Genomic DNA, 24,247 nt, shown 5'->3' on the forward strand with positions numbered 1-24,247 from the left:
GTGCCACTATAATCTGTATCTGCACTCACCAGGTCTAGTATACAGGCCATAAGGACTGGCACCTGGTTCCCCATCCCCTGAGCCACTCTGTCCACACATGGAATTTTGTATTAAATTAGGGGTCCACCCCAGGTACACTCTGAGAGAGTCAACCAGAACAGGTGGGGTCTGGAGACCATATATGTATTCAAGTATTCCATAAGCATACACTAAGATGCTACTGAGTACCAGGGACTGTGTTAGGTGCTGGAGATAAAAATTTCTGCCCCTAAAGTATTTTCAGTCTGGGAGAAACTATGCCATATTACAGACAGTCAAAGGAACTGCAGAAGAGAATAATTAGAGGAAGTTGCTACAGTACAGCTTCAAACATGAGGACCCTTCCTGGAACCCATTCTGGGGCCATGGAGCCAGGTTTGTGGCCATGTAACAATTCTAAGGTTCTGGAAAGCGCATGAGTGACACTGGTCTATTGTGGATTGAGAGGGGCAGAGGGATTGGGGAGCGAGTGATGATAGAAAATGATTTCCCAAATCTGTCCACACCTAACAAGTACCTATGGCCTGAAGAAGGTTTTTCTCTATGCTCTGTTTGTCCAGAAGTTTCTACTGTAGAAGCATAGAGTCCTGGCTAGGGCTGAGGGAACTACTAATGTTTGTCATGAGAATAACAATAAGAAGAGTACGAATCATCCTAATAATCAACAACTTCTTCCATTTGTAAAGTGCTTCTGGCTACATTGTTGCAATTATCACATACATATATGTGAACTACAACCTTATGTCTATTCAATATGCTTACATAAGTTTATACACATATGTTTCAGTTATCTATTGCTTTCTAACAAACCACCCCCCAAAATTTAGTGGCTTAAAATAATAATCATATATTTTGCTCATGAATGTGAAATCTGGGCAGGGCTCAGTTGGGATGACTGGTCTCTGCTCCACGATGTCTGGGGTTGAGCTGGATGACTCAAAGAGTCGAGACTAGAACAACTGGGATTGGCCAGGTTTCTCTCTTAGTGTAGCCTCAGGATCCTTCTGTGTGGTCTCTTCAGTCTGGCAATCTCAAATGGGTCCTACTTCTTACATGTGGCTCAAAGTCCCAAAAGCAAATGTTCCAGGGACAAATGTAGGAGATGACAGGCCTTCTATAACACAGCTTAGAACTCACAAAGCAACATTTCTATCATTCTCTATTGGTAGAAGTAGTCACAAGCCTGCCCAAATTCAAGGGGAAGAAATAGAGACCACTTTTATAGATAGGAAGAGTGACAAAGAACTTGCAGCCATGTTTTTAAAACTGCCACAGTGTGCAAGTCACAGGCAAGATCACTTACACACACAATCATGTACAATTTAATCAATGTCATCCTCATACAATCCTTTGAGCTATTAAGGCACCAGAAGGTACTTCAATGCCATCCTGCCGGCCTCTTCTCCCTGCCGGCTACCACAGGGCTGAGAGTCCCCTGGGTTAGAACCCTCTGAAGATAGAAGTGTTCTAACTCGGTTGAGGCAAGATTGCCTGGAGAAGATCTCATTTTATCTCCCTCCTGATCACAGGGATCTCATTATGTCATTAGGTCACTTCCTGCTCTGACCAGGAAGCAGAAAGCAATGACTGACAAAGGGTAAGTTCTGATGGAGAACATGAGGGAAGAACCTTGAAGCTACTCTGGCTGATGAGTGGCCAGAGGAATCCATGCTCCAGGACAAGGATCCTGGGTGCGTGACCTCGGGGAGAGACTGCTGAAGTCAACTTCTCTTTTCACCAAGGCAGAACTTGGGCAGAAACTTGGTGGGTTTTTGGCTGCTTCAGAGGAGGTGGCTCAGGGGAACTCCCAGCCCTGATTTACTCTATAGCTCCTCTGAGCTTATTGTGACTACTTCCCTTTTCCAAGGCCTGGAAAATTCTCTGCAGGGAACAATGGTTTTCAATGGTAGCACCATTGTAATACTAACGGGAGGGGGGAAATGCACAAGAAGCCACCTGCCTGCCTCCCTGTCATCTCCCTTGGTCCAGTGGGGCCAAGCCTTGACAATCAGAGAACACAATGGAAGCAAGTCCACTCCTCGTCAAGAAAAGCCAATGGTCCGATGTGACAAGGCTCCTGGTGGGAGCTTCGTTTCTATCTGAGGAAACTAATTTCCCGGAAATCCTTTGAGCAAATAAGCAAGCAGGATTTCCCCTGATTCTCCTGTTGTATTGGGAGCAAGGCTTAAGTGGGCGCTGGAGAGAACAACTCGTTGTGAACCAAGGGAGCTGAGAGGCAAGGAGGGAAGGAGAGAGGTGTCAACAGATGTGGCCAGTGGGGTGGGATTTTTAACTAAGGCTGCAGAGGCCATAAAACAGAAGGAAGAGGAAGGAGTAGGGAAAAAAAAGCCAGGAGGGAGGTTAAAATTATGAATAGTCCCACATAAGATAGAATTTCTGAGTACGACGTGGAACAATGTACTAATTTGTCCTTCATCCCTTCCCATCTGTGTGTACAGATGTGCACTCAGACCAGTCTTTCCTCACCCTCTCTGAATCTTACTTGAATACCCATTGATCATTCTGCTCACCAGCTCAGGATCCTCCAACGGCTTCCTGTCGCCTATGAAGAGGAGCCCAAACTCCTAACAGGATCTTCTTACTCTGGCTTGACCTCCCTAGTCAACCTAATCTCACCCCACTCCAGATCCTTGCCCTGACTCTGCGGGGTGCTTTCCTGGCTCTAGGAATTTGTTCTTTCTGTTGTCTTTAACCAGAATGGCTTTTCCCTTTCACCCCTATTTCTCCAAATCCTCTCCATCATCAAGGCCCAGTCAAATGAAGCCTTCTCTACCCACCCTAGCCAGGAAAAATCTCTCAGTGTGCACTTCCACAGGAATTTGTGCCTGTGTAACAGCAAATCTCATGGTGTATATTATACAGCAGCTACTGTGCTGATTGTACCCACTGCTGGACTCCAGGCTGGCAGCTCTTCTAGGAAGAGGGCTGTCCTACTTATCTTTGATTCCTTAGGGCCAGCACAGTGATGGTCACATGCAAGGCTCATGATAGATGTTGACTGGATTCTATGAGTATCATTGTCAACAACGTCGAGTATTTTGCAAATGGCCTACTTCACAACCAAATTGATACTGTGGCTGGAGCTATACTAGTTTTTCTGTTGAGTTTTACTCAGCAAAGCAAAAGTCAAATTTTCTTCTTTCCCCAAATGTCATCTTGGGGAATGTTCAAGAGAAAAGCCTATTTGAATAGGAGCTTCAAGTGATTTGGGCAGCGGGCCTTGGACTTTCCACTGCCTTAAATGGAATGGCAAAAGATACGGTACAAATGGAGGAAGTAGAAGTGTGCTTTGTGATAGCAAGCGAAACTGAGCCCCTCAAGGGTAATTCTCTGCAGAGAGCCAAGAACTGAGAATACCTTCAAAGGGCAAAGTACTGAGAGCCAAAGCCACTCACTCAGCCAATTGCTCAACGAACTCTACTGAGCATCTACCACATGCCAGGCCCTGTTCTGGGTCCAGGGATGCAGATACACAGGTTTTGTTTCAGTGACACAGTGCTCACAGTGTAATGGGGTTTCACACAAACCACCAGAAAATTCAACTGCAGAATGTTAAATGTCACAATACATAACAACATTAGAGGGCTTCCCAGAAGAGGCTGGCATTCAAGCTGGCTCTTATGGGAAGAATAAAATGCTACCAGGCAGAGAGCACAGCATTGGTAAATATACACAGGTATGAATCCAGAAGTTTACTTCTGATGAGGCTAAATGTAGAATCAAGGGCTGTGGATACGTTGGGAGATAGATCAGAAGTGAGGTCATAGCAGCCTTGTGTACTGGGCTGGGAGTTTGGAACTGTCTGAAAAATAAGAGAAGCCTTTGAAGGGTTTTAAGCAGGAGAGTAACATGGTCAGATCTGCATTTGGGGAAGGTTATTTGGACAGTACTACATCTGCAGGATTGTTTTCCGAGGAGACAGGGATAACAGAGTTTGTTTATCAACTTTATTGAGGTATAATTTCCAAATATAAAATCCGTCCACTTTAAGTGGACACTTCAAAGACTTTTGACAAATGTAAACATCCTTATGAAGATATAAAATATTTAGACCAACCCAAACGTTGCCTCAGGCCCCTTTGTAATCAATCTCATCCTACCTCCTGGCCATAGGCCACCACTGATCTGTTTGACATCACAACTGATTAGTTTTTCCTATCCCAAAATGTCATAAAAATGAAATCAACCAGTATGGACTCTTTTATGTCTAGCTTCTTTTACTCAGCATGACGATTTTGAGATTCATCCATGTTGTTGAGTGTATCAATAGTTTGTTTGTTTTTATTACTGAGTAATATATTCCATTGTGTGCATATACCCTAACTGGTTTATCTTTTCTCCTGCTGATGGACATTTGTGTTGTCTACAGTTTTTGGCTATTATGAATAAAGCTGCTATAAACATTCACATGTAGATTTTTTTTTTCCAAACTTCTATAATGGCACTCCTTTAAGACTCCAAATTTCTCTGCTCTTACCCTCAGATGAAAACGATCAAATTAGTTAAATTTCTTTTTTTGTTTTTTTTGGTACAATTGTGTCCCTTTACCCTTATGCCCTCCCTCGACCCTCTTCCCCTCTGGTAGCTACCAATCTATTCTCTGTATCTGTGTGTGTTTGTTATTGTTTTTTTTATCTTCCACATATGAGTGAAATCATGTGGTATTTGTATTTCTGCATCTGACTTATTTGCTTAGCATAATACCCTCAATGTCCATCCATGTTGTTGCAAATGGCAAGATTTCATCTTTTTTATGGTTGAGTAGTATTCCATTGCATATATATATACCACATCTTCTTTATCCGTTCATCCATTGATGGGCACTTAGGTTGTCTCCATGTCTTGGCTACTGTGAATAAAGCTGCTATAAACATTCATATACAAATGTTTTTAATGAACATAAGTATTCATTTCTCCTAGGTAAACATCCAGGAAAGGGATTGCTGGGTCATATAGTAAGTGCATGTTTAACTTTCTTAGAAACTTTATAAGAAGCTGCTAAGCTGTCTTTCCAAGTCTTTGTGTGGACGCATTGTTCCATTTCTCTCGGGTAAATACCTAGGAGTGGAATTGCGGGTCACGTGATAAGACTTGTTTTGTTCTTTTTTTTTATTTTTTTGGTGAGGAAGAGTGACCCTGAGCTAATATCTGTGCTTGTCTTCCTCCATTGTGTATGTAGGACACTGCCACAGCATGGCGTGATGTGTGGTGTAAGTCCACACCTGGGATGTGAACCCGTGAACCCCGGGCTGCTGCAGTGGAGTGTGCCGAACTTAACCACTGTGCCACCAGCCCAACTCCATGTTTTTGTTTTTTTTATAAGGATAAGTTTAACTTCATTAGAAACTGCCAAACTGTTTTCCAAAGTGATCGTACCATTTTGTGCTTCCACCACAATGTATAAGAGGCTTGAATGCTCCACATCCTTGCCGACATTTGATGTTGTCAGTGTTTTTAGTTCTACCATTCTGGTGGATGTGTAGTGATATCTCATTGTGGTTTTAATTTGTGTCTTCATGACTAATAACGTTGAGCATCTTTTTGTGTGTTCATCGGTCATTTGCATATCTTGCTCTGAAGCAACTGTCCAGATCTTTTGTCCATTGTTTTAAAAATTGAATTGTTTGTCTTATTACTAAGTTTTAAAGTTCTTTACATGTTCTGGATACTAATGGAGACTCTTGAGGTGATTTCAGTCAGAGAAGATAAGGCCCGAACCAGGATTATAGCAGTGACTAAAGAGGAGCAGAAAGTCAAGAGAACCTGAGGGGACAGATTTGACAGGATTTGGTGGAGAACAGGGACTGCATCAGTGGCACAGAAGTAGCACTGGGGAAAGAGTAGAGGGGTGACATTTTGCCTACAAACATTGCCACCACTTGAGCCTTAAAGAGTCTGTGAAGGTAAGGCCTTCTCAGGAGAAGTCAGTGGAAAGCGTGGAGTGTGAAGAATTGCCTGCTTTTTCCCAACTATGGCTTCAGGCCCTCAGTCAAGGGCAAGGGCAGTTTTCCTGAGGACTAGGACTTCTAGCACCAGCTGTATCAGCTGACTATTGCTACAATAATGCTGTATGATAAACTCCTCCAAAACTCAATGCAATACACTGATAATCATTCAGCATCATGCCCATCAGTTTGCGGGCAGATTGGGCAGATTGACGGGGGCAATTCTGCTTCAAGTTCCAGGTCTGCAGGTCAGCTCGGGCGGCTCTGCCCCACATGTCTCTCATTCTTGTGGGACTAGGGGCCTACGTGACTTTTCTCCTGGAAATGGCAGAAGCACAAGAGTGCAAGCCCAACCACAGAAACTCACTTCAAACTTCTGCTTGAGTCACATCTGTTAACACCCTCCTCGGACAACGCAAGTCACACGGCTGATCCTCTAGTGGGAGGGGCGTGAATATTTACCACCTAATCTAAACTATTATGCCAGCTACCAAAAAAAAAAAAAAAAAAAACTGGATCTTTACTAATCTGGTTATTGTAGTGGACATCTATTGTTATGTCTTCCCTGTGCCCTTCCCTTCTTTTAGAAGCAGCACTTTTCTTTTTTTCCGAGAAATTTTCCACTTACTAATTCCAATCACATGGTTCCAATTGGAGGTATCAGGTTTGCTAGAAACCCTCCAGCCACCTGATTATAGTTGATTGATTCAAGAGTAGGCATCTGACCCAAGCAGAGCCAATTTGATCCCTCCCTCAAGGTTCTGAATTTTGATAACACAGTAAGGATAGTTCAGCCCTCTCTGGTGTGCAGGTTCTGGATGTGGGGCCCAAGAGCTTTGGTGGCTGGGTTTCTTACTTTGGAAAGGAAGTTGGTAAAAGTGAATGAAGCCCATATGCAGAAAGCAGAGGAGATGACAGACGGGGAGAGGGTCCTAGTGGCCCTCATGTCCTTGGTTCCAATTGTTCCATCCCATATTTAGGTACTTGGGACATCTTAGAGTCCTTTCAATACATTCTCCTTTTCATCAAAGTTAGAGTTGTTTCATTGTCATTTCTAACTAAGGGCTTCAAACAAATGTATTTCCCTAGCACAGTGCCATCAGGAGAAGAAAAGGCTCTACTGAAAACATTCTTGGAAAAGGGTCAGGATAAAAGTTTCCTGAGAACAAAATGCTGTTCATAGTAGAATGGAGTGAACAGTTGCTGGCATGAGTTGGATGTATAGTGAGCTTCGGGTGTTTATCCTTTCCCAGCACGAGAAGGTTATCCCATGACCTCTATTCTTCTGGTTAACGGAGCTGCACTTTTCTGGGGGTACAATTCCACATGGTCTGGGTAAGACTGTCCTTGGCATTCCCCTCCTGCTCCCTCTGCTCCCCAACAGTGAAGGCACTGGATCCTTCCCCTTTCTTGCCCAGGCCTTGCTCCTGCAATTATCTCCACAATCTCCTAGACCACCAAATTTGTCCCTTACTACTGCATCATTCCCATCAGCAAGATAAACATTTGGAATTTCTCTCATCTTTAAAAATAAGGGAAAGAACATCCCTTGACTCCCATCTTTCTATAGCTACTACCGAATCTGTTACTCCTTGAAAGAATTTTCTATACTTTCTGTCCCCAATTCTTCCCCTCCCATTCTCCCTTGAACCCACTCCAATTTGCCCTTTATCCTCACTATTCCACCAAAACTGTCCTTGTCAAGACGTAACCTTCTTAATTCTGGCCTATGGTGAACTGGGGGCCATCAAAGAAACTTCTGAACTCTATCTTTGACTCCTACCAACGTAGATGTGGCAGGTGTGGAGTGGCGTGATCCAGAACATGCCGAAATCTGTGACTTCTTCTCACTCAATCTTTGTCTCCAGCATGCCTTTCCTCTTAACTCTAGACTCAAATTTCCAACTGCCTACCTGACCTCTCCACTTGAATATCTAATTTGTTGTTAGTGCCATTGAGTCAATTCTGACTCCCAGCCACCCTGTGTACAGTAGAGCAGAACCCTGCCCAGTCTTTTTGCTCCATCCTCTCACTTTCTGGCACTACATCAGACAATGCTCCACTTCTATTCACAGGGTTTTCATGGTCAATCTTTTTTCAGAAGTGGGTGGCCAGGTCCTTCTTCCTAGTTTGTCTTAATCTGGGAGCTCTGCTGAAACCTGTCCACCATGGGTGACCCTGCTGGTATTTGAAATACTCAGTGGCGTAGCATCACAGCAATATGCAGCTGCCACAGTATGACAACAGACACACATACGGTGTGGTTCCCTGACGGGAAAACAAACCCGGCCTGCAGCGGTGACAGCATCTTAAGCACTAGACTACCAGGGCTGGCTGAACATCTAACAGGCGCCTCAGATTTAACATGTCCAAACTGAACTTTCAATTTCCCACATGCCTCCTCACCTACTCCTCCCACGGTGATTCTCATCTCAGGAAAAGGCATCACCATCCTCTCAGTCCAAAACACTTGGGACCATGCTTGTCTTCTCTTTTCACCTCCCATTCCATATCCAATCTATCAGCATATCCTAACAACTCGACCTTCAAAATATATCCCAAATCCGACCACTTCTCACCACTTCCACTGCCACCAGTGCTAGTCCAGCCACCATCATCTCTTGCCTGAAAATGCAATGGTCCCCCACCTGCTGTCTCTGCCTCCATCCTTGCCCCACAGTTTGTGCTTCCCAGGACCACCAGTTCCCTTCATTCACTTTGCACACACCTCCTCCCCCACCCGTCATCCGTCATTCTCTCTGCCCACACCCTGCTTGCCACTGTCACCTAACCACCAGCTGTAACAGGTCACCTCTCTCCCTTGAAGAGGCTCAGCCTGGCAGATAAGGAGTGAGAGCAAGAGGAAGAGCTTCCAGGAGTTTCCCAAGTCCATTAAAACTAAAGTACTGCCACCTGCGTGGACGATGGACCGCTACTGAGCGAGAATCACAGCTGTGTACCATTTTTCCTGTCAAATACCATGGCATTTGGCAGATGTACCAGAAAGCTGAGGCTTCCTTTGAGACAGTGGAGGAGGTAGATCTCTCCAAGGACTTTCAGCACTGGAAGCCCTGAAGCCTGTGGAGAGAGATTTTATATCACAGGCTCGGGTTTTCATTGCAGTAAGTGATGGAGCTGGATATGAAACCCCGGTGCAGTGATTTAGTCCAAAAGTACAGATTACAGAAGCAACACGTTTCTGTGGCTTCAAGGTGACACAGACAACTTGCATTCTGAAATATAGAGTCTCCTTATTGACACGCATTAAAGATGGCAAAGAGGAGGCCTTTCTCTTCCGTGCTATTGAAACTATGCCCTGTGTAAAGAAGGCTGACAGGACCTGGTTGGGGACAAGAAGCTATTTATGGAGAACAGGTGGTAGCCTTTGGGGCAGTGGAGGAAATCTCCACTGGCGCTTTTGCACTAGCATTCTACCTCAAGAAATGAGGATCAAGGCCTACGATCACATTTTCCAATGAATTACTAGGCAGAGTGAGGTTTACACTGTGACTTTGCCTGCCTAATATTTAAATACTTCTTGTACAAACCTTCAGAGTAAAAAGTAAAAGAAATAATTATCGGTGTTATTAAGATAGAACAAGAGTTCCTAACCGAGGTCTTGCCTTGTGGTTTATTGGAATGAATTGCATTTTAATGAGGCAAAACATGGAATTTGTAGCAGACAGATTTATGCCAGAACTTGGTTTTAGCAAAGTTTTTGGAGCAGAAAATCCATTTGACTTTTGTGTATATGTACGTGTGGTAAAACACAACATAAAATGTACCATTTTAACTGTTTTTAAGTGTACAGTTCAGTGGCATTAACAATATTCACATTGCTGTGCAACTATCATCACTAACCATCTCCAGAACGTTTGCATCATCCCAAACTGAAACTCCAAACCCATTAAACACTAACTTCCCATTCCCCTTTTAGCCCAGCCCTGGTAACCACCCATTCTACTTTCCGTTTCTATGAGTTAGACTTCTCTAAGTACCTCATATAAGTGGAATCATATAACATTTGTCCTTTTTTGATTGGCTTATTTCACTTAGCATAATGTTCTCAAGGTTCTTCCATGTTGTAGTATATACCAGAATTTCTTTCCTTTTTAAGGCTAAATAATATTCCACTGTGTGTATATACCACATTTTGTTTATCTATTCACCTGTCAATGGACATTTAGGTTTCCTCCATCTTCTGGCTATTGTGAATAATGCTACTAGGAACACTGGTGTACAAATATCTGTTTGAGTCCATGCTTTCAAATCTTTTCGATATATACCCGTTAAGTGGAGTTGCTGGATCATATCCATTTGACTTTATGAAGAATAGTTTCATTGGAAGGGAAGACTAACCTTTTGGAGAGTAGGAAAGTAAGAGTGGAAGGAAATGATGTCAATTTCAACAGATTATTTTACTTTATAAAATAACTGAAGACATCTTTTATTTTGCTGATTCTTCTCTCTCACACACACACACACACAAACACACACACACACAAACACACACACACACACACAGCTACTTTAAGTATTAAGAAGCTATATTATGAATTGACTGTAATAGGAAAACTGTCCATTATTGGCATCTTTGAAACTACCTAAAAACCGGTCCTGTGTGATATTGCTAGTGGTGTCACCCAGGACACAAGGGTGCCTAAGGAAAAGGCTAGATTGTCAGGAAACTCTGCATAGGAAAGTGTTGACAGTGTGTGGCTTTTGCAAGCAAGCTGACTTTTAATGACTTTTCTGTAACTGTACCCGCAGCAATCTTGGCTGTCAGAGAGGAGACCCAGAAGCTAGTTTGATTAATCTTCAAACTAAAGATTACATACTTGATTACCATTAGGCGGACTGAATCATATTGAATTGGAAGATGTCTACCTCATTACTCCAAAGCAGACTTGAAAGTCTACTTATTAAATAGTTTGTATTAAAAAACTGGCACCTTACACATAAAATGCACATTTTATGTACTGTCAAGATTTAAAAATATATATATATCTAGAATATTTTATGACACTCTCCTGTTCAAAACCCTCTATGGCTTCCTTTCACACTGGAACAAGATTCTGAACTCTCTTTACCGTACCTAGAAGAGGCCAGGTGGTCTGGTCCCTGGCCCCCCATCTGCCTTATTCCTGCCTCCCCTCCCATTGCCCTGGAATACCCCATACGCATCCTGCCCTCAGGGCCTTTGCACGGATGGTTCCAAGCTACTTGGAATGCCCTTCTCCAGATATCTGCTTGGCGTTCTTCCTCACCTTATTTTCTACATAGCACTTATCTCCACCTGGCACTAGATTACTTATCTTACTGTCTGTGTCTCCCACTAGAACATAAACTCCCCGAGGGCAGAGGCCTTTCTGTGTTCACCACTGTAACCTCAGAGCCTGGAACAGAGTGGGCATGCCATCATTATTTGTTGAAGGAACATACAAATGAGTGGAGAAAGCCTGTTTGAGACATGGAGAGTGACCGAGCCATGATGACATCATCTGAGCCCCTGACTCCAGCCTTACCTGCACCAGATATACTGCTGGACTTCTCAGTTATGTCAACCAATAAAGTTCTCTTTTTTGTTTAAGTCAATGTTTTGTCAGCTATTGCTGTAATAATCCTGTGTAACAAACAATTCACAAGTCTTAGCGACTTACAGAAACAAACATTTCTTTTCCTCACGTGCAGGTCTGCAAGTTGGTTCAGACTGTGGGTTGAGTTCCAGTCAGACCCCCAGGCCTCGTATTCCAGAAGCAGCTAATACATAGGGTACACTTTTCTCACGACAGATAGCAGAAGCACAAGAGGCCAAACCAAACTACAAAGCACATTTGAAACCTCAGGGAAATATACACACCTACTCTAGTGGGAAGTTCTATTAAGTTATATGAAAAAAGGCATGGATTGATAATAACTTCATTACAGGCAAGGAGTGAAGAATTGGCAACAATAATCCAATTTATCACATTCAGTGAGCATCTGTCACTTAGAAATTAAAAAGTCCTGACTCTCACCGGCCCCATGGCATAGTGGTTAAGTGCACTGCTGGCGCCCGGGTTCAGATCCTGGGCGCGCATCCACGCACCGCTTGTCGGGCCATACTGTGGCGGCGTCCCATGTAAAGTAGAGGAAGATGGGCACAGATGTTCTTCCTCAGCAAAAAGAGAAGGATTGGCAGGGATGTTAGCTCAGGGCTGATCTTCCTCACAAAAAAAAAAAAAAGTCCTGACTAATGCAAATATACGTGAAGCTTAGGGCTAACACAACAGAGAGAAGAAGTTGTATTGAAGAGGTGGGTGATAGAGGTGGGAGGTAGAGAGAAGGGGGCCAGGGAGGGCCATGTGAGTGACAAAAGGGCTACAGGGACAGTCGTCAGAAGAAAGACAAGGACAGCAGCCCTGAGCACATGTGCCGGCAGCAGCAGTGTCACCTCGTCCTCCAGGAGCTGAGGCAGACAGAGACAGGGGAGTCTATATTCTGCACGCTGGGGCCAGCTGGCAAGAGTGGAAAGAGCTGGGGGAAACTGAGCTCCAATCCCAGCTTGGCTAGTCTCCAACTCTGTGACATTGGAGAAGTTTCCTAACCTCTCTGAGCCTCAGTTGCTTCATCTGTAAACTGGGACAAATAATAGCAATAATAGGTATGTTTCAAGAATTACAAAAAAAAACGTCAAGGATCTAGCACAAGACTTTGGCCCTAGTAAAAAGTCAGTCAGGGCGGGCTTCTCCACGCACACCCCCCTTCACGCTAAGGGCAGAATAGGGGAGCAGCAGCCTCTTCCCTGATGGCTGTGCCTGTGTCCCAAGACCCTGTGAAGGTTAGATATTTGGGACTTAGAGCACTTGTGAATATAGCATTTTGCAGGATGGTGTGACAGGGCTGGCTTGGCTGCCTCAGGCCCCAGAAAATGTCCTCACCTTACCCAAAGCAGTAAGGTGCTAGCCCTCTCCCTCCCCTCAAGACACTGCCCAGCAGGCAGTGAGAGAGAAGACTCACTCCAGATCAAGCCTGCAGCCCTTCATGCTCAAAGGCTTCTGGAATGCTCTGTCCCCTTACTCTTCCTGTATCACCTTCAGCCATACCAGGGAAGCTGTTCCCGTTTGGCGGGGAACTCCCTGTACCCTGGCCTGAGTCAGAAGTCACAACAGTATCAGCAACGACAGGATCTTATAAAGGAGACCAGATTTCCTCCCTTCACAAAGCCACTGGCTTTGTGGTTTTTCCTCTTCAGGCGAAGACTGCAATTAACACTTAGGGGCTCAACTGTAGAGCATCCACCTTGCAGCAGGGACACAGCCCAGCAGAGAGAAAGGCCCTGGGCTGGAAAAGACATTTCAAGACCTGGATGCTAGTTCTGGCTCTGCCACTAACTTAAATACTTTACCTTCTGGAATTTCCCATGATATTTATAATGATAATGCCTATTGTTCATAGATGTTGTGGGGATCAGATGTACTAATCAAGATGAGGATGTTTCATAAACTGGAAAGTATCAGTGTGAGCGGCTTCATTTGCTCTAAGGACTTTGAGATCTTTCGGAGTTCTCCCAGCACTTTCCCTCCTTCACAGCAGATTTTGCTGCCTCGTTCAGTGGCTCTTCATCGCTTGGAGCTGAAAGACTCCAGACACGGGGAGTTCGGTGGCCTGGTTTCCAGGCCAGGCTCAAACTCTGCCTTCCAGGGCTCATTTTCCTCTCTGGGCCTCAGTTTTTCCGCCTGTAACCTAAAAAAATGGACCAGAACATTTCCAGATTCCCTCCCAGCTCCATAAATTCCTTGATCCTTATCTTACATCTTTATAATGGCTTATTAGCCTCCTCAAATAAATTGAGTTGCTTCTACTCTGGCAAAAAGAAAAAAAGAAACTTGGGAAAGAAATGAAACAAGAAGGACAAAATGTTGGAAATTTGTGAAGCTGGAGGGAGGGTCCACGGGGGTGGAGGGTCCACGGCGGTTCATTATATTACTTTCTCTGTCTTGTGCATGTTAAAATGTTTCCATGATAAAAAAGGTTTTTAAGGGCCGGCTCTGTGGCTTAGCGGTTAAGTGCGCGCGCTCTGATGCTGGCGACCCGGGTTCGGATTCCGGGAGCGCCCCGAGGCACCACTTCTCCGTCCAACTCGAGGCCGAGTCCCACGTACAGCAACTAGAAGGATGTGAACCTATGACATACAACTATCTACTGGGGCTTTGGGGGGAAAAAACTGAATAAATAAAATCTAAAAAAAAAAAAGGTTTTTAAAAAATAGAAGCCCCATTGAATTTGAGTGTCTTTATGACCTTTGTTTTCTAGTATTCTCAAGAAGTAACCATTCTAGTAAAAGGTACCTTCCAAAGGAAACTCCCTTCCTTTGTCATCCTTGGTATCCCCATCTCCATCCTTGCAACAGTTTCAACAGCCATACTGCTTCAGGATTAGAAAAGCTTGGGGGGTTTCCAGAATCTTCTAGTCCCACTTCTCACTTCTCAAGTCATTTGAACTATCACTTATGTAAAGAAAAATGTCACAGACAGGGGAAAACTCAACCTCTTGGCCAAGTTGGGGGCTTTAAGGCGGCCTCCCAGTGAGGGTAAAGCCCCATCCCTGGAGCTGAATCTCCATTAGGAATCCTGGTCCAGGCATGGAGGAGTTTATGGTCAGAGGTGAGTTGCCCTGTTTCCTTATGGGGATTGTGTTCTGCAGCACTTTGGGCGTATTGACAATGTGCTAGGGCTCAAGGCAGTGGTTTGTTGTTTTTTTTGTGTGTGAGGAAGATCAGCCCTGAGCTAACATCTATTGCCAATCCTCCTCCTTTTTTTTTTTTCCCCCTTTTCTCCCCAAAGCCCCACTAGATAGTCGTATGTCACAGTTGCACATCCTTCTAGTTGCTATATGTGGAATGCCGCCTCAGCACGGCAGGACAAGAGGTGCGTCAGTGCATACCCGGGATCCGAACCCAGGCCGCCAGTAGTGGAGCGTGAGCACTTAACCACTAAGCCACGGGGCTGGCCCCAAGGCAGTGGTTTGAAGACCTCACGGCCTGTGCACAGTCTCTTCACATCTCAACGGCCGTTCATTGGTGCACTGTTCATAGTGCAGGGCCATCTGCTCAGGCCTTCCCTCAACCAAAGGGAACTTGAGTCTGTTCCCCTTTTGCAATCTGGATGCCACCCATCCCGGGTAGGAAAAGCCTCTTAGGGGAGATGCCTGAACCTCTCTCCTCAGGAATACAGGGGCTGGCAGGATTAGAGGGACTCAGACAGAAACCCAAACAGAGGGAGGGCGATTCCAGCCCACCTGCCCTTTCTGGCTCTGTGCCCTCCCTGCCCGCCAAGCCAAGTGGCAAGTCCCACCCTGCTGGCTCCCACCCACAACAGGTGATCATGTGTCACCCTGAGGAGCTGCGCTTCTCTTCAGAGCCAGCAAGTCTGCCCCAGGAGGATCGCTTTTCTAAGGACATGACTGCAGGCAGGCTGCCTGGCTCTTTCCAACCTGTGCAGATGGCGTGTGCAGGCAGACAAGCCTCGGGGGTCACTGGCAGCAAAAGTACCAGTTCAGGTTTTACCAGATTTTCCCAATCGTGTGTTTTAAGCAAAAATAGCCAAGAACTTAGACCTGAATAACTTAGGTTTTTATCTGGCCCAGGAAGAGGACACTGGGGTGGAGGTGAGGAAGGAGTATATTCAGTCGCCATCCTTTCATTGAATGTTTACCAAACACCTGCTGTGTACTTAGCTCTGAGCTGGGTGCTGAAGATAGAGAAAAATCAGACAAGTCCTACCCTCCAGGGGTTCCCAGACTAGAATAAGCAGCAACAAGACAGACATAGAAGCGATTATAAAACAAAATAGAAAGCAATGGGTGTCAAGGAGGCAAATAAAGTGATATAAGGATGTTTAAAAGGGAAAATGAATATGTATTGAACATTTAGTATGTGCCAGGAATTATGCTGGGAACTTGGCAAACCTCATCTCATTTAAAGTTCGTAAAATGTATTAATAACTCTGTTCCACAGAGGAGGAATCTGACACCTAGAACTTGACAGGTTACACAGCTAACAAGTAGCAGAGCCAGGAATAAAACCCAGGACTGTCTGACTCCAAAATACATAGATAAAATGCTACTTGTAAATTTTTCTTAAATTCACATATGGACATGAATGAATAAATGCACACATTTGTTAGCTCTATTCATCATAACAGTCAAATCGAGTATCAGTCTTGTCATTGACTCTGGATTATTGGGGCTTCACTGTTGCAGGGCGAGGCAGGTTGATCACTCAGAGCCTATCTCATAGGCCTCTGCAGAGCGCCACCTCGTGTTTCCAAGTGGGACTGCAGCAGAGGAACTGAAGCCTTTGCAGGCTGTGAGCCCCTTCCTCTCTGTGTTTAATCTCGGAGTGGAAATGCTGCAGGCACCATTACCAAAGTTTTGACCTGGACGAAGAAAACCAGAGGCCTCTGACAAATGGCAATAGTAACTCCTCACAAGAAACACCTGCAAATCAGAGTGGCTATGTCTGTTGTGTTTGCAGTAAACATCCTTAATATTTTAAGGAATTCCTTATCTGTGACAGCCTCTTGCTAGGCACTGGTGATTTGTGAGGGAAAACGTGGCCCTTGAGTTGTTTACAATCTAGTGAGGGAGATAGCCAAGTGCATGACAATCGTAATCCCATGTGCCAAGTGCTCTGATGGAGGGGAACACAGGGTGAACTGGAAAGCCTCCTGGATGAGATTACCATGCAGCTGATGCTTTAGCATGTGTAGGAGTTTGCCAGGCTAAGAAAGAGGTACCGGGAGATGGCTGAGGCAGAGGGATGGGGGTGGGAAAGAGAATAGAAGCTGGGGGAACTTCAAGTATTTCAATATAAACTAGAGACAAATAGCCAGAGTCTCAACAACCAGAGGAAGAAAGGCTAGAAGTGGGCACGGGCCAGGTCATAAAGGGTCTTAAGGCATGCTAACAAGAGTTGACATTATCCTGTGGGCAATGGGGCCTGAAGCAAGGCACTGACTCAGTCAGATTTGCATATAAGAAAGAACATTCCAGGAACAGAGGAGAGTCTGTATGGGAGAGGACTGGAAATGATGGAGGCTGGTTAGGACGCTTTTGTAATTTTCTAATGCTTTTGTAACTAGGGGAGACATACTTGGGACCCAAATTAAGGTAGAGACCATGAGTATGTGTCACCGCCCAAGTGGGGTCATCTGCCTGCCTCAAGACATGCCAATAGTCAAGAAGCAAGGAGGTGGGTGAGAAAGGACTTTATTACAAGGGGGAAGCAAGCAAGCAAGCAAGGGGAAAGATGGCCCACTAATGTCCAAAAGAACCATCTTACAGAACAAAGACTACAGGCCAGTTGTATAGGGGGCTGATCTTTGGGTAGAGGAGGCAATTGGTCTCTGGGTTGGGGCAGACATCTGATCTCCAAGTAGGGGGCAGACATCTGGTCTTAGTTCCTTATAGTCTTTGGTTTTACTGGATATGCACCAGAGACCAGAGCAAAGCCCTATACCCTGATCTTTCAGTTGTCATTGATGATGGCTATCAGCATAGACTCTCTGCCCGGGGGTCATCACATTCCTAAGGATAGATATTTATGACAAACCAGAAGGCTTCCCACTGCCTTTTCCAGTCAGTTACACCCCCCCTCTCTAAGACAACCACCGTTCTAACTTCTGTTTATCTTTTCTCCTGTTGTTGGAAATCCGAATTGTTTCAGTTTGGGGCTTTATGAATAAGTTGCTATGAACCTTCTTGTACATGTCTTTTGGTGGACATAGCAAAGATATGTATATATTTATATATGTATGTAATTTTATGTATATGTACATATGTACATATAACTTTATTATATACACATATAACATATACACTTATGTGTGTATAATCAGTTCTCCTGTTTTTTGTTGTTTTTGGAGAGGAAGATTGGCCCTGAGCTAACATCTGTGCCAATCTTCCTCTATTTGGTATGTGGTCGCTGCCACAGCATGGCTTGATGAGCGGTGTGTAGGTCCATGCCTGGGATCGGAACCCACGAACCCCAGGCTGCCGAGGCGGAGCATGCCAACCTTAACCACTATACCACCAGGCCGGCCCCTCTAAGAACATTCTTTACAAAACTTTGTATAAACATATATTTTCATTTCTCTTGGGTAAATGCCTAAGAGTAGAATTGGGAGTCATATGGTGAGTATACTTTTAACTTTAAAAGAAAATGCCAAACTGTTTTCCAAAGTGGCTGTACCATTTTACATTCCTACCAGCAAGGTACTAGAATTCCAGTTGCCATACCTCTTCACCAACATTTGGTAATTGCTAATTTTTTTTGTGGTAAAATATACATAAAATTTACCTTTAGTTACATTCACAATGTGGCGCAAATATCACCACTATTTTAGTTCTAGAACATTTTCATTACCCTCAAACAAAACCCTGTACCCATTAAGCAGTCATTTCCCATTCTCCCCTCTCCTCAGTCTCTGACAATCACTAAAACAGAATCAAACAATGTGTGGCCTTTTGTGTCTGGCTTCTTTTACTCAGCGTATTGTTTTCAAGGTTTGTCATGTTGTAGCATGTATCAGTACTTCATTTCCTTGTACGACTGAATAACACTCCACTGTGTAGATAGACCACATTTTGTTTATCCATTCAGCAGCTAATGGACCTTTGGGTTGTTTCCACCCTTTGGCTATTGTGACTAGTGCTGCCATGGACACATTTTTGTTTGAACATCTGTTTTCCACTCTTTGGAGTATATACCTAGGAGTGGAATTGTTGGGTCATATGATAATTTTACCATGGGTATTTTTTTGTAGATACGTTATACCCAAGAGAAATCTATCTTGCACTAAGTGGTAGTTACATGGATGTATACATATGTAAAAATTCTTTAAGCTCTTTACTTAAGCTTCATGCACTTTACACACTTTATACATGTTATATCTCCATTTCAAATACTTTTAAAAGCTCCTACTAGATACTGTAGGATAATATATTCATGAAAAATATTTCTTATATAGGACATTAAAGCACTCAGAGTAAGGGAAAGACTGGTAAATTTGACTATATAACAATTAAAAACTTCTCTTCATCAAAGGATGACGTGAAGAGAAAGATAAGTCTCTAAGTGGTGGAGATATTTGCAACACGTAACCGACAAAGAGCATCATATCCATATTATATAAAGAACTGATTATATATAGGCCCCGATTATAGGGGCCAGCCTGGCAGTGTAGTGGTTAAGTTCACGTGCTTTGCTTCGGCAGCCTGTGGTTTGTGGGTTTGGATCCTGGGTGTGGACCTACACACTGCTTATCAAGCCATGCTGTGGCAGCGACCCATATACAAAATAGAGGAAGACTGGCACAGATGTTAGCTCAGGGCCAATCTTCCTCACCAAAAAAAAAAAAAAAAGAACTAATTATCCACACATATGTGTATATGTTGTATGTGTATATAATAAAGATATATGTACATATTTACATACACATAAAAATTACATATATAAATATATACATAATTTATGATGTGTGTTTATTTTCTATATATACATGAATGTACATATATGTATATATACATACATATATGTGTGTATACATGCATATATTTATTAAATATATTTTTTTAATATATATGTATATATACATATATATATATCCAAAATAAGGAAAGAAAAAGAGCACACAGTAAAAAAATGAGCAAAACATTTGAATAAGCACTTTGCAATAGAGAATACTAAATGGCCAATAAATATATGCAAAAGTGTTCAATCTCACTAATCATCAGGAAAATGCAAATTAAAACCATGTACACCCACCAGAATGGCTAGAATGTAAAAGACCAACAATACCAGTGTTGGTACAGATAGAGAGCACCTGCAGCTCTCATATACTGCTGATGTGAGATATAAACTGATATAATCGCTAGTGTGCTGGATTTGTTAAAGTTGACAGTATGCATACCCTAAGATCCAGAAATTCCACTCCAAGGTTTGCACCCTGCAGAAATGCATGCACGTATAGAGCGAGAGATTTGCAAAAGAATGTTCACAGCAGCATTTATTCATAATCTCCAAAAACTAGAAATAATCCAAATTTCCATCACAGTATAATGAATAATTTTTAGCATATTTATACAAAGGAAATCTATACGACATTGTAAGTGAACTACCTACACCTACGCACAGCAACATAGATGAATCTCACAAGTATAAAATAGAGCCAAAGAAGCAAAACACAAGCGTGCATATTGTAAGATTCCATTTATATACAGTTCAAAACAGGCCAAACTAAACTGTAGAATTTAGGGTTCCATTCCCATGTGGTAAAAAGAAAAAAGAAAAAGCATGGAAGTGGTTTCCATAAAAGTCAAAATGATGGAGGGAAAGGATTGTAATTAGACAAGGCTTTGGGAAAAGGGGAGCAGAAGTGGGAGGAGGTGATGCTGGCATGCTCAGAATGTTCTATTTCTTGACCTGAGTGTTGCTTATTTGGATATTTGCTTTATAATAACTCACGGAGCTGTGAATTTATGTTTTACACACTTCTCTGAGTGAGTGTTACATTTCACAATATTTTTAAAAAAGAAAAAAAAAGAGGCTTAAAAATTACTGGGGGGAAGAAAAAGAATATGTAGGACTTCAACCAGGCAGAGAAGGGGTTTCAACGACAGAGAGAAGAGCATCGGAGAGATATGGGGCCTGCAGAGCAGTGGCCCGGTGGGGACAGGGAGGGTTGTCTGGTGGCCCCACAGCAAAGAAGGCAGCAATGGTAGATGAAGCAGGAAGGACAGTCGAAGCCAGATTATGAGAGACTATGAATACAGCTACCACATGAGACTGTGAAAGTTGTGCCCCGTGCACTGGCACCCAGCCAAAAGGGCAAAGGTGTCTACCCTGGCATACACTGGGTCTGCTGGAAAAAGGGAAGTCCTCTTCCATTTTGCAAAAAGCTGTACCTCCTGGAGAGGACACTATCTCCTTATATCATTTTTTCCTGTAATTTTGAAACTTTGTTTTTTAAATGTTGTAAGAATCTGGGTCTTGATTCCAGAGGCCCTGCTAAATGATAACGTGAACCACGCATTGTTTCAATAACAGACTCCTCGAGTCTGTGCAATGCTTCTTTCCTTGCCCGAATGAGAGGACTCCAGAAGAGGAGCCACTACCCAGTCTTTGGCTTCTTTGCCACCTCTCTCCCCCCAGCAACCTAGAGAGCCCTGGTAAGGGTTCCTCAAACATCTCCAACTGACTTGCTCCACCCCTCCACTCATCATCATTACTGAGGCAGGGCAAAAATGGCGAAAGAATTAAGCCATTATGGTAATTAGTGGGATGAGGTGATCTCAAGGTGGGGCAGGTCCCAGTTGCTACGAAATATGAAATATGGAAAGGGCAGACTGTTTGCAGAGATTTTACCGAGGCAGGCTTTGTGGATAGTGGTGGCAAAATGTGTCGAAGGCCTGTGGCGGTCCAGGCGGGTCTCTTCAATCCCTCCTCCCACCCCGCTCCCTTGCACCTCAGTTCCTCACCACAAAGTTCTTGGGTTGGCGGAATGTCTTGAAAATCCTCCTCTCCAAGGAGATGAGTAAAAAACTGAGTATAAACAAACATCCTTCAAATTAGCTGGCAGGTCAGCGAAAGAGGATGAGTACACAGCGGTGAGTAGGAAGCCACATTACGTGGACCATTCATCTGGAGCATGTCAGCACCTGCTAGGCTCCCTGCCTTACTCCTCTCCTTTCTGTGGCTCTCTGACGCCCATCTGCCCCACAATCCTGGACAGGGGGGACATAGGGGACCCCAGAGGTATTGAGGGGCTTCAGCAACAAGGCGATCTGGCTGCTGGTCCTATATCCCAGAGCCCCTGTGTCACAGGGACCTGAATCTCTCTGCCTGGGCCCCTCTCTCCTAGAATCTGTGGATCCTGCCTGCGTCTCCAGATAGTGCCAGCTCCTACCTTCCCATTCCTGTGCTACATAACTGATGAGGATTCCTGTCATTTCTTGCATGCTCTCCTGGGCAAAAGGTAATACCCAGAGTTTGTCTTTGCTTTTAATCTTTATCCTGATTGAATAAAAGCCAAAACGGGATGTAGCAGAACAATAAAACACTGGAATCCAGCTGCATAGTTGATACCATATTCTATCATGTTTTATGTCCAATCACATTTTTTTGCCAATACATTCGTTCCCTGCTCTGGAAAGTCAGGATATTGGTATAACATGAGTAAATTAAGCTGAAATGTTGGGAGAGAGGCATGTTAGTACAGGGATATGCATCCCCCTGTCCATGTTATACCACTGTTCCCAGAGGCCAACCATTCACCCGGAACCACCCCTATCTCCTGGCAATATCCTCTGTGTTTTCCATACCATGGGCACATCTAGTTGCAGGTTGTTGACCCTTTTGACCCGCTCCATCTACTGGGAGTTAATTGCTCCATGCTTAAACACGTCACAAGAAAAACCAGAAGTGATTGTAACTATAGTTCAAAAGCAGGGCCTTTGTAATTTGATGGACTAATACGTTTTGCACGACATTTAGGAAAATGAGGCAGAGGTGGCTCAAAATGAAACTCAGTCATGTATAACTACCACGTAATGAAAAGAATATAATTTGAAACTTTTAAATAAAAAATTGTCCACATTCAGAATTAATCTTCCATTAAGGATAAATTGTCATGATACGTATGGGTTATTGTGGCCTAGGGGGTCTCGCTTAAACCTCACCAAAGGTGAGTTCAATAAAAACTTCATTTTAGCTTCAAATTTTATCAAACCCTTGAATTCATTAATATTTTCAATAGTTCATCTCTCTCATTTTGGGCCCTTCAGGCTCCATTACATCCAATTGTCTGCTGGCTTGGACCACTTGAAGAGTTCTTTTACCCCAGATCTTCAGAAAGAGCAGTATTTTAATTATACACAATAATCTTTCAGTTTCCATTTTCTATTCTCTCCTCTGCTACTGTCAACTGTTTATCTACAAATGCTTAGACACAGCTATTCTTTCTATGATAAAGAAGAAGCCAGATACCATCCTGACTCTAATAATCTCAAAATGTACAGGTTTTTCTCCTGGCTTAAAAAAGTGGAAAAAAAGTTTTCTCTCTTCAAGTGATCTTTTGAAATATGTTTGCTCTGTATAATGTTTTCACATCTTTATAAAGAGTGGCAGCAACTCAACCTGCAGAAATAGAAGACAGAACCACATTGTCTTGCTCCTCCCAGCCCTCAGCCTGTGGGGGTGAGCAGCGGGGTGGTGAGATTCTGGAGGCAGTCCCTCAGAACTGAGGAACAAATGGGGCCAAGGGACCAAACTGGTATAAAACAGCTGGAGGAGGAGGTAGAGGCAGGAGATGCAAATAGAGGGGCAATGTCCAGGACTGAGGGAGCTCCCCAGCAGGGATGGAAATGGCTTCAGAGTGTGGGAGGTAGGAGGTAAAATTCTATGAGAACATTCCTGGGGCAGGTCAAGAAGCAGAATCAGAGGTCATTGGTCTCCCTACCCTGTTTGTGGCATGAGTTCTGTATTTTTGTGCGCCACAAAATGTTGCTTTGAATCTGGGGGAAACAGAAGCCTGGCTGGTACTCTGGCGAGGATACCAATGGACACTCAAACAGTACCCCTGCAGCAGGCTTTTTCCGCTTATTTGCCTGATGCTTACCAGCCAGCAGCCCTACTTGACAAGACATAGCAAAGTGTAGTGGTTAAGAGCCAGGAGCCACAGTATATGGGTTCAAATCCTGGCTCTGCCACTTACTAGCTGCATGACCTTGGGAAAGTTACTTAATCACCCCATGACTCAGTTTCCCTATCTGTATAATAGGGATAATAATAGTACCCATTCCACAGGGCTGTTGTGAAGATTCCATGATTAATAGATCTGAAAAGTCTACAACAGGGCCTCAAACATAGTAAGCACTCAATAGATACTAGCTGCTATTATCGTTGTTTCCACTATCTTGGTACAAGGTCCTGGCACTTGGAACCTCCCTCCTAAGTTTTCCTTCCTCCCCAGGCTCCTCCACATTCCTACACACAAGCTTTACTCGTGTAGACCAGAAGTCCTTATTTTCTCATTTTTTCTTACAATAACCCTACAGTTCCTATCAGGAAGAGCCTGACAGCTTCACAAAAAAGCCAGCCCATCTCATAAACCATAAAAGAAAAAAATTGATCAATTGGGCTTCATCGAAATTAAAAATTTCAAAGGACACTGTTAAAATGAGAAGACAAGTCACAGATTGGA

General features: G+C 43.7%; 1 protein-coding gene and 1 pseudogene across 1 annotated transcript in view; one reads left to right on the forward strand and one right to left on the reverse strand.

Moving 5' to 3' along the window:
• The window catches only part of BCL2A1 (BCL2 related protein A1), a 39,389-nt gene that overhangs the window by 12,679 nt on the left and 2,463 nt on the right, over positions 1-24,247 (reverse strand). The window lies entirely within an intron of this gene.
• LOC101394197 (ribonucleoside-diphosphate reductase subunit M2 pseudogene) lies at positions 1,623-14,426 on the forward strand (annotated as a pseudogene).

This window comes from Ceratotherium simum, chromosome 3 (assembly GCF_057802395.1).
Source record: "Ceratotherium simum simum isolate JZ-2026a chromosome 3, ASM5780239v1, whole genome shotgun sequence".
Lineage (NCBI taxonomy): Eukaryota > Metazoa > Chordata > Mammalia > Perissodactyla > Rhinocerotidae > Ceratotherium > Ceratotherium simum.